Genomic DNA, 10404 nt, shown 5'->3' with positions numbered 1-10404 from the left:
GCATGGGCCCACTGTCCCTAGACTTTCCTAAGGCCTAGAATGATTTTAGGGTGGTTCTGGGTATGGAGGGTGATGGAGTATCTCATATCTTTTTTTAATTATGGAAAATTACCTTTTCAAGGAGAGACTGAACTGGTTTATCTTTACATGAATACTAAGGAGTACAGTAGAAATTAATATTTAAAGTTATGTATACCTGTGTCTAATAACTGTGATCGTTGTTACAGTCTTTAAACCAGTTGCCTTTCCTTTCCTGTTAACTTCAGTGTTAGAAGAGTTCTTTGAATTTTGGGGCTTAGGTGACCATAGCCCACCAAAGACACACCATGATGTTTGGTTTTGGTTGTTTGTTTGCTTGGGTTTTGTTTCATTTGGAATTTCGTTTATTTGGTATGTCAAAAAAGGGTCTCATGTAGCCCAGACTGGCCTTGAACTCCTTATGCAACCAAGGCTAGCATTTAACTTCTGATCCTCCTGTGTCCACATTCCCAAATGCTAGATTTATAGGAATTTGCCATCATCTGGCTTTGTTCTTTCTTTTCCTTTTCCTTCTTTTCTTTCTGTCTCTGTCTCTCTCTCCCCTTCCTTTCTTTCTTTGGGATTCATTATGTAGCCCAGGCTGGCTTAAACATTTACTTTTGATGTAGTATTTAACATTCACTAGTTATCAAAGGTCACACTTAAATATTACATGCACAGAAAGTGATGGTTGGTGACAAGTAACTGGAAGCCAGGTGTGGTGGTACAGGCCTGTTATCCCAGACACCCAGGAGGCTGAAGCAGGAGGATCACAAATTTAAGACATGCCTGGGCAATAGAGTGAGTTCAAGGCCAATTAGGGCAACTTAGTAAGATCCTGTTTCAATAAACAAACAAACAAACAAACAAACAAACAAATAAAAACAGAGCTGTGGCTGTAGCTTAGTAGAAGAGCACTTACCTAGCATGCAAGAGGCCCTGGGTTTAGTCTCAGGTATAGGGAGGGAGGAAGGGAGGGAGGGAGGGAGGGAGGGAAAGAGAGAGAGAAAGTGGACTAGGGATCTCTATGGAATTGAGAAAAGGGCAAAATTTACTGAAATCTTAAGTGTCCTTTTTCAGGAGACCCTTCTAGAACATCTAGAAAGTGTATTATTTCATAAAGATGGCATGGAACTCCACAGCAACTACTGACCACCTTCTAGTAAGGAGAAGCTATAAACAAATTGTAAGGTGATTGACTAAAGCTTTTTTCTTTATGTGTAGACTGTTGAGTTTCCTCTTCTGGCTCTTAGTTAGATCCCACAGTGGCCCTGGAAGCTGGGCAGCTAGGGTCAACCGTCACTCAGGGCAGTCAAGTCAGTCACAGAGAGACTACTTTTCTTCAGGGATATTTGATTTGGTCTTTCCATTCTCTTGATTTCCTTGAATAAGAGCTTTCTATGATTCCTCCCACACTGTCCCCCAGTTTGTTTCTTCCTATTAAACTTATTTGATTTCCTTGGCATAGAGTTTGACTCATTGGGAATAGAAAAAATATAAAACATTAACAAAAAGCCCAGAGGTGTTTCAGGGTGCTAGTGTGTGTGCGGGGGAGGGACAGACATTTGAAATGTGACAGAAATAGTGAGGCCTCAGAAAAGAGTCAGGACTCAAACCTACTTTCCCTAAAAGGACTAGGACTTATGGACCGTGGTTATCGTCTGTCTGTGAAATGGGTTCTAACAAAGACGTGTCAAATAACACATACATTCATAAGTTAAGATTCCCTGAATAAAAAAGAAACATGTCTGCCCAGAATTCTATGTAAACATTCATAGCAAGTTCAAATTTCTTGTCTTCTTAGCACTCATTAGGCAGAGTCCCTCAGCAAATAGTACCTGCAGCTGCCTGATTGTCTGAGCTCCTGGTGGACAAAATAGGTGATACGCCTGCCCTCGGAGTAGAAAGCCAGCATGTAGCAATCTGGCTTCTGAGTAGAATATGTTAAATAGCCTTATGAATAATTACTCCAGGATAGTAATTATGAATAGTTACTCCAAGATAGTGCTGAAGCAAACTAAGATGCTTTGTAGATACAGGATGCTTTGGAGACAGGATGTCATTCTAGCGCAGTTTGGCCTGGAATTCACTATGCTGTGACAATCTTCCTGTCTCCACTTCATGGCATGATAGGTGTTCCACTGCACCTGGCTGTTCTGTGTTCGTTTTTCTTGCTAGGTTTTTTATTGCCATGAGGATGCTGTAGAATGTCTGTGTACTGTGTAGGAGCAGCATGCAAGGAGGCTCAGAGGCCGATTCTGAGTGGGCTTTTCTGGGTTGTTATTGGTACCGAATAGCAAATCATTATGCAATCTTTGAAAATGATTTGTATTATGTTTGCTTGTTTATTGTGTGTGTGTGTGTGTGTGTGTGTGTGTGTGTGTGTGTGTGAGTGTGAGTGTGTGTGTGTGTGTGTGTGTTTACATGTGCAGCCACAGCACACATGTGAGTTCAGAGGACAACTTATAGGAATTGGTTCCCTTCCTCCACCATCTGTGTCCTGAGGATTGAACTGTGGCTGTCAGGCTTGGCTGATACCACCTTTACCTGATGAAGCATCCTACTGTCCCTCTTTTATCTGTAAGATTTGTCAAAGTAGATCTGTTCTGTAGATGTGCTGCACCCAAAGAACCTTCCTGTGTTGGAAAGCCACATAATAATTGACTGCAGAGCAAAAATACACTGTAATGGTTTAACTAGAACCAAAGCAGTTAAGCTGGAGAGGTCAAGCTAGATCTGATTACAGCTTTACTATTGAAGAGAGGCCCTGTTAAGAGGAATTTTTTCCTGAAATTCCACATATAATAATATAAATAAATAGCAAAATGGTATTAAAGTTGCTAGGTTAAGGCAAAATAAAAGTAAAGTCCTTGGTTGAATTTCCACAAATATACTTTAGAATTACTCTGCAGTGACAGTAAGAGCTGGATTGGAATTTTATTTTATTTTTCAAAACAGGGTCTCCCTGTAGTCTCAGCTGACCTGGAAGTACCATTGTAGACCAGGCTGGCATCGAACTCACAGGGATCCACCTGCCTCTGTCTCCAGAGTGCTGGGTTGGAAGTGTGCGTTACTAGGCCTGGCCCATTAACATCTTATTTGGTTGTTGTTTGTTTCATGGGTGTTTTCTTTTTAGATAGCGTCTCCCACTATAGCTCGGGCTAGCCTAGAATTTGAAGCAATCCCCTTTTCTTAGCCTTTTGAGTGCTGATAGTACAGGTATGAGCTGCTGTGACCAGTTGTTTTACATCTTAATTTAAAATATGTATATTTTGAAAAATAGGTCTATACTTAAATTTGATAGCAGTTGATACTTTGAACTGCCTGGATCTTTTAAACTCCGTCTGATATAGGAGAACTTGGATCATTCATCCATGAATAATATGCCAATTACTTAGAAAGCCCTTCATCAAATCTTACATAAAAACAGAACTCTGTGGGACTGGGAATATAGCTCAGTCTGAGATAGGCTGCTTACCTAAATGTACCTTCAAAAAAAAAAAAAAAAAGTTAAATAAAGAATTTCAGGCCCAAGTGTGGTAGCTCACATCTGTAATCTCAGCAATTTGAGAGACTGAGACTAGAGGATTGCTACAAATTTGAGGTTAGCCTGGGATACATAGTGAGTTACAGGCTAGCCTGGACTACAGAATGAAATCCAGGTTCAAAGTACATAAAAACCAAATACCCCCTACCCCCAATCCTATATTGTCATATAACAGAGTGGCTGGCTGAGTATCACTTACACCTTCCTGCAGGCAGCAGTAAACTGTTTATGTACATTTTCCTTGGGTCTAGTATTCATTCAGGAAAAAACTGACAGATGTCAGGTGTGAGGGTGCAGGGGTAACTGAAGCAGTCTGGGTTTCTGCCCTCCTGGAAGTGACTTTCTGTGAGAGTAGACAACAGTGAACAGCAAAACACAGTAACTGGATTGTGATAAACCCTACACAGAGAGGACCTGGACCTGAGAAGGAGGAGAGAATGGAGGTGGGGCGTACTTGGATGACTGATTTGGAGTTGAGGCCTCTGGGCCTGTGTCACATTTTCTATTCTTCCTAGAAGCAGCCTATGAGTGCAATTAGTACACATAATTGGAACAGCAAATTAGAAGGTAGAGATTAGAGAGGCAGAGGCAGGCGGATCTCTATGAGGCCAGCCTGGTCTACATAGCGAGTTCCCACTGTGGCTACAGAGTGACCCTGTCTCAAACAAAACAAAACAAGCTAGAGATTAATTTGAAATGGTGTGTGTGTGTGTGTGTGTGTGTGTGTGTGTGTGTGTGCTCAAAACTTCTCAGGCAGATTAAACAAGAAACTTCTGGAACATGATTGACCCTTTGGAGATGGTCTTTTAGGATGGCCCCAAGGGATTCTATTCATAGCTTAGCCACATTCTAAATGTGGGGTCCATAGCTAAATTTTAGTGCCCAATATCGAAATGTAGTATGTGGCAAAAATATTCACTTGTCTGACTTAAGTATGCCTGGCTCTTTAATTTCACACGTGAATTATGCTGTTATTTTGATGAACTCTGTTCCTTTATTTGTACATTCATCCATTCAACAAATATTTATAGGGAAGCTTTGAGGCCCTGGGAATACTACAGCAAAAAAAAAATAAACAGTAGCCTTTGCTCTTGCGTAGTCACAGCCTCTGGTCAAGCTCAGTGGCTGCTTTCTTTCTCCTGACTGTGCTTGCAAGCTGCTAACCACCCTGGAAGACAGCCTCCCTGCGATGTAAACAGGTCTGTTTTATGTTCTGATGTTCTTACCACTTAAGCATTACCATTATTACCAGTGGATTTTTATTCTTTGGGATGTGGATAATTTAACTTTTATTAAGGTAGTTTGAGTACATTAGGTCCTCGGCTCTTTTGGCCATTAGAGTGCTTTTCTTTGTTTAGGAGTATGGAACTCCTGGTCCCTGACTGATTGTGCAGTCATGACAAAGCAGGAGTGAAGATCCCACTCCAGTACTGTGAGACAAATCATTTCCACATTCTTGCTTAAGTGGCCATTTTCCTGTAGAGAAGCACATTTTCTGTTGAAAGCCAACTCAAATGTCGCCTTGGGCCAAGGCCTCCACAGTTTTTAAGCAGCACAGGTATGATGGCATGGGAAGAGTTTGATAGGCTTTATTTTTAAATCCTATAAAATTAATTTTTTTCTCTATGAAGAATTATTGGCCTTTATTTGAAGCAGTGTAATTCATGTAGATCAATGATGAAAGTGGAATCTGTTTTCATTTCTTATTTACTGATTTGTGAGAATGACCAGGAGTTGGCTAGGCATTTGCCCCACCATGGCTGTGATGTCCTACACACATTTCCAAGTTCTTTTGGAAAAATTTATGGCTTCTTATTGTTTGTGTATGTGTGCATATGAGAGAGAGAGAGAACATGTGTGCATGACACAACATGCATGTGGAGGTCAGAGGACAGCTGTGGAGTCATTTCTCTCCTTGTACCTTTAGGTGGGTTCTGGGGATCGAACTCAGGTTGTCAGGCCCACACAGCAAGCACTTTAGCCTCTGAGCCCAGGCCCATTTCTGAGTTCTTATCTTGTTACTCTTCAGATAGTAAAGCAAATCTGTAGAAGCAGCTCCTCTGCTTTTGTGCTTGTTTTATGTATGAAGAGTTGGGGGAGGGGGCGGGGGGCTGGTAGAGCCGAAGTTAAGATTAAGGCTAGCTGTGTGCACATTGTAGGGATCTGCATCCAGGGTGTACTAGGTGTGGGTTTTTTCGTTTTTGTCTGTTTTTTGAGAAGCAGACATTAAAAGAAAGGTCTCATGGTTATGTGTTTATGTGTTTTCCTACCTTTAGCAAGGGATCCTAAGTCCAGTCTAGGAAGGGTTTATATACCCTCCAGAGAAACAGGGATGGATGCATGGGTTGAGCCCCTGGGTTTTGAAAAAGCCTGTTTTCTGGGAAACAGCTGAGGCTCAAGACCCAAAATCCCAAGGCTGATGTCCTTTGGGAAGGGTCTGAGCCAGGAGCCTCTCAAAGGAAGAGCCTTGGCATCCACATTCCCACTCCATTTTGGGGAGTAGCAGGGGTTGAAGCAAAGCTGACATGCACACTCTGCTGGCTGTTGAAAGTTGGCAAGCTTCCTGCTCCCAGCTGTTAGATACTTTAGAGGGGATTGGATAATTGTATATAAACTCTCGCTCTCTTTAAAGTTATTATTTATTTATTTATTTATTTATTTATGTATGTATGTATGTATGTATTTATTTATTTATTTATTGAGACACGGTCTCCCTGTAGCATCAGCTGGCCTGGAACTCACAGTGTAGACCAGGTGGCCTTGAACTCACAGAGCTCAGCCTGTGATTAAAGGTATGTGCTACCACACCCAGCAGTATTTATTATTTTTAATTATGTGCATGTGTATGTGTTTAGAGGTATATGCACATAAGTTCAGGTGCTGGCAGAGGCCAGAGGGGTCAGATCTTCCCGGAACTGGAGTTACAAGCAGTTGTGAGACACTGATGTGGATGCTGGAAGTTGAACTCAAGCCATCATGCCCAGCTTAATCTATAATTAAAATTTTGTGTGGGTGGGAGGCTAGAGAGATGACTCAGTAGTTAAGAGCACTAGTTGCTCTTACAGAGGACCAGAGTTTAATTCCCAGCGCCCACATGGCAACTAACAACAGTCTATAAGACCAGTTCCAGGGGACTCCAACACCCTCTTCTGACTTCCATGGGCATTGTATGGCACAGGTACACTTATATGCATGCAGGCAATATACTAATACACATAAAATAAAAACAATAAATAAAATATTTTTAAAAAATTGTTATTTGGCCAGGTGTGGTGGTGCATGCCTTTAATCTCAGCACTTGGGAGGCAGAGGCAGGCAGATCTCTGTAAGATCCAGGCCAGCTTGGTCTGCATAGCAAATTCCAGGCCAGCTGGGGCTACAGGGAAACCCTGTCTCAAAAAACAAAAGAATAGATTGACATTCTAAAAAGCTAGAGCAGAGTGGTAAACATTCATGCTCTTGTTATTTCTTTTCTTTTTTTTCTTTTTGAGACAGGGTCTCCCTGTAGCCCCAGCTGTCCTGGAACTCACTATGTAGACCAGGCTAGCCTTGAACTCACAGAGTTCCACCTGCCTCTGTCTCCTGAGTGCTGGGACTATGCCCAGCTATGTTCTTGTTATTTCATGAAAATATATTTTAATTCACAAACATGTTTTAACATAATTGCAGTTGTAAAATGCATTTAATTTGTATTCTGATTTTTAACATTGTCCTTAGTATTTTTTCTGTATGGTGACAGTCTTCATAATTAGTTTCTAATGGCTATATAATATTCCATTAGGAAGATTATGCCATAATTTACATTTTTCCTATTATTAGGTACTTAGGTTGACTCAGTTTTTTTGGGGGGGGGGCTTTTTTGAGACAGGGTCTCCCTGTAGTCCCAGCTGGCCTGGAACTCACTATGTAGACCAGGCTGGCCTTGAACTCACAGCGATCAGCCTGCCTCTGCCTCCTGAGTGCTGGGATTGGAGATATGTACCACCAGGCCCAGTTGACTCAAATTTTATAGCAAATATCTTTCCATTTGGATCATGTTTTAGGATTAGATTTCAGCAGTAAGATTACTGTGTCAAAGGGAATCTGTTTGACATCTTTATGACTCCTGATAATACGTTGTAAATTGCTTTACAGACGGTTTGGCCTCTTTCTCTTTTGCACAATTTTAAAGGTGAGTCATCAGTTGTCAGCCAATGCTTACATTTTTGGACACTTCTTTATTATTCCCATATTAGGTAGAGAGATGCTCTGTGCACATCTGATTTCCTTTTAATTGCTTTCATTATACAGAGCCGATTTGTTGAGAAAAATGCCCTGGTCTTGAGACATTCCAGACCACAGAGCCATCACTTCTCAAGTCTGGACCAATTCCAAGTTTGTAATGCGTTCCCTGAATTGTTCATATTTCTTTTGGCAAAGATATCTATTGCCATGGTCAAATGCAACTGAGTGGTTAAAGTTGCAGGGTGAGCTGATCAAGGTGCCTATTTTAGTATTAGGCTGGCAGTCTCTGGCCAGGTGTCTGGGTATTTTGAGAGAAGTAATTTTAAAAAGTAATTTGCAATTCATAAATGAATTGCGTCACAAAAGTCATAAGCAGGTCATCTATGGAAATTTATTCTGTCTCTATTTCTCTCTTTCCCTCTCTAATATACACAAGCAAACACTTATGTGCACGCAAGTGGACACACCCATTGAAGGATAATCATTGGATTTGGGTGACTGACTGCAGGGAACTCAGGAGAACTTGATCTTTCCTGAATATGTCACAGAGGCTGTACTGTGCAGCAAATTGCTTGACCTGTCACCTATAGTTGACAAGCAAAGTGTTGGACACAGGAGTCTTCACATAGCTACAATTCCTTAGGTCTCCTGTCTGGTGAATGGCCACCACCACACCTTTATTTTTGTAGCCAACGGTATGAAAATACATTGATGTATATGGTTTGACATTTCCAACAGAAGTTTTCATGGTTTACATAATTAGAACTAATGACCAAATATTAATTTTTCTCCCTGTGACTTGAATTGACTGTTCCTTGTTAATATGTGACTATAAAAAAAGAAAGAGGGAAAAATAACCTTCAGTTTTGCCTAGCAGGTGAAGAGGAAGGTCTCCAGTCTCTTGGACTGGTCTTAGATTCATGAACCGTCCCTTTATTTGCTGACTATAAACATTCCAGTGTGAACAGCAGCACTCTCAACAGCAGCATTTCCAAACACGAAGGCAATAATGCTTTATTTAGCACAGTATTTTGAAAATCCAATGGCAATTTTATAAGAAGGGCTTGGGACACTTAGGGGAGGAAGGGAGGTACTGTGATCATGAAGATGGCTTTCCCAGGATGAGGCTCATCCATTGCCTTCTGGATGCGCTGGCCCCAGAATTTCTAGAAATTCAGGAAACTGCATAATTTGTAGTATCTTGGGACTGTGTTCACTCTCCCTATTAAAAGAAATGGGATTAGAATTCACTTTCTGTTAATTATATTAAATTACTTTTCATTTATTCTGTTACACAAATAGTTTTTCTCATTTTTCCCCTATCAAGGCATAGAGTTGGTAGAGATGTTTAATGGTGAAGCCGCGTGGTCACTTAAATGCGTATCTCTGTAGCTGCCATCGGGACATTTTCCTGTTGGTTATGAAAATCCCATCAGGAGAAGCAGGGGAAGATGACCCCAGCTGTGCTGAAGTAGTCACCTAACCTCTCTGTCTCCATACTGGTGAGAAGGTTGTGGTGATGAGTAGAGGTAACAGAGCCAAGACAGAGGTTTCCTCACTGAGGCGAGGCCTAAGAGAAGACACTCCCCACCTCCTCCCCAAGGAATAGTTCAGAACAGTGCTGGGTCCCCAGCTAAAGGGGAGACTTTTAGAAAGCCTTACACCAGGAAGCCAACCACATGCAATTCATTTTTGTATAAGAATGCTTTATTATTATCATTATTGTTGAGTGCCAGTTCTGAGCTGGGTGCTATTTGGAATATTAGCAGTATTCTGAGAGACTTTTCCCTTGCTGGGGAGATAGACAATAGACAAACATATGCTGTATCAGAGGGAGGAAAGTGCTATAAAAAGGCAGAGTATGCAGATGGAGTGAGTGGATGGGAGGGTGCTGTTTTTGACAGGGCTTCCATTTGGGCAGGGTTAGGTCAGCCCTTTTCACAGCAACTTCGGGGAGTCCTGAAGGAAAAAAGGAAGGGAGCCCTAAGTTCTTCAGATCACTATTGGCAGAGTGTTCCAGGCCAAGAGAACAGCATGAGCAAAGGCCCCCAGGCAACAGCATAAGTGGTGTGCTGCTCTAAGTAGCCTTGTGATGGAGTGGAGTGAACATGGAAGAGAGCTGGATGGGGCCTGAGGTCAGAGATGGGTGGCATCGCCAGGTCACATAAAGCCTTGAAGAGAAAGAAGAGGAATGTCTTTTTGATTCATTTATTCATTGATCACTGTGGACTGAGGGCCACCTCCATAGGCTACATTCCCAGCCCTGGCTTTAATTTTCAGTAAAATGGGAAACTGGAGACTTGCCAGCTGGCTTTGTACTAGCTTGGACAGTGTGATGCAGGCTCAGGCAAGACGGAGTAGGGTGGGTGGGAGCACATCACTTGGAACTGTGCTTTCCAGAATGGCAGTCCAGACCCAGGTGGCTAAATGTCAGTCAATTAAAAGTTTAAAAATCTGGGCTGGGCATATAGCTCAGTTGGTAGAGTGCTTGCATGCCCTGGATTCCAGGCCCTGGATTTGATCTCTAGCAGTGCATAAAACAGCATGGTGACATCCTTCCTTCCTTCCTTCCTTCCTTCCTTCCTTCCTTCCTTCCTTCCTTCCTTCCTTCCTTC

At 41.9% G+C, this 10404-nt stretch overlaps 1 long non-coding RNA gene and 1 other non-coding gene across 2 annotated transcripts in view; both read left to right on the top strand.

Annotated features, from left to right (window-relative positions):
- The first annotated feature begins 4703 nt into the window (after positions 1-4703).
- LOC115069886 overlaps positions 4704-10404 on the top strand; it is a 49965-nt gene continuing 44264 nt past the window's right edge. The window contains exon 1 of the long non-coding RNA XR_003849124.1: positions 4704-4764. This is a non-coding gene — a long non-coding RNA (uncharacterized LOC115069886). The remainder of the gene's footprint in view (positions 4765-10404) is intronic.
- On the top strand, positions 8859-9015 carry LOC115069896. The gene has a single exon (XR_003849139.1). It is a non-coding gene; the product is annotated as a U1 spliceosomal RNA (small nuclear RNA).

The sequence above is a fragment of the Nannospalax galili genome, unplaced genomic scaffold, assembly GCF_000622305.1.
Source record: "Nannospalax galili isolate Female #2095 unplaced genomic scaffold, S.galili_v1.0 scaffold113, whole genome shotgun sequence".
Taxonomy (NCBI): Eukaryota; Metazoa; Chordata; class Mammalia; order Rodentia; family Spalacidae; genus Nannospalax; species Nannospalax galili.
This window is presented reverse-complemented; position numbering and strand designations above follow the sequence as displayed.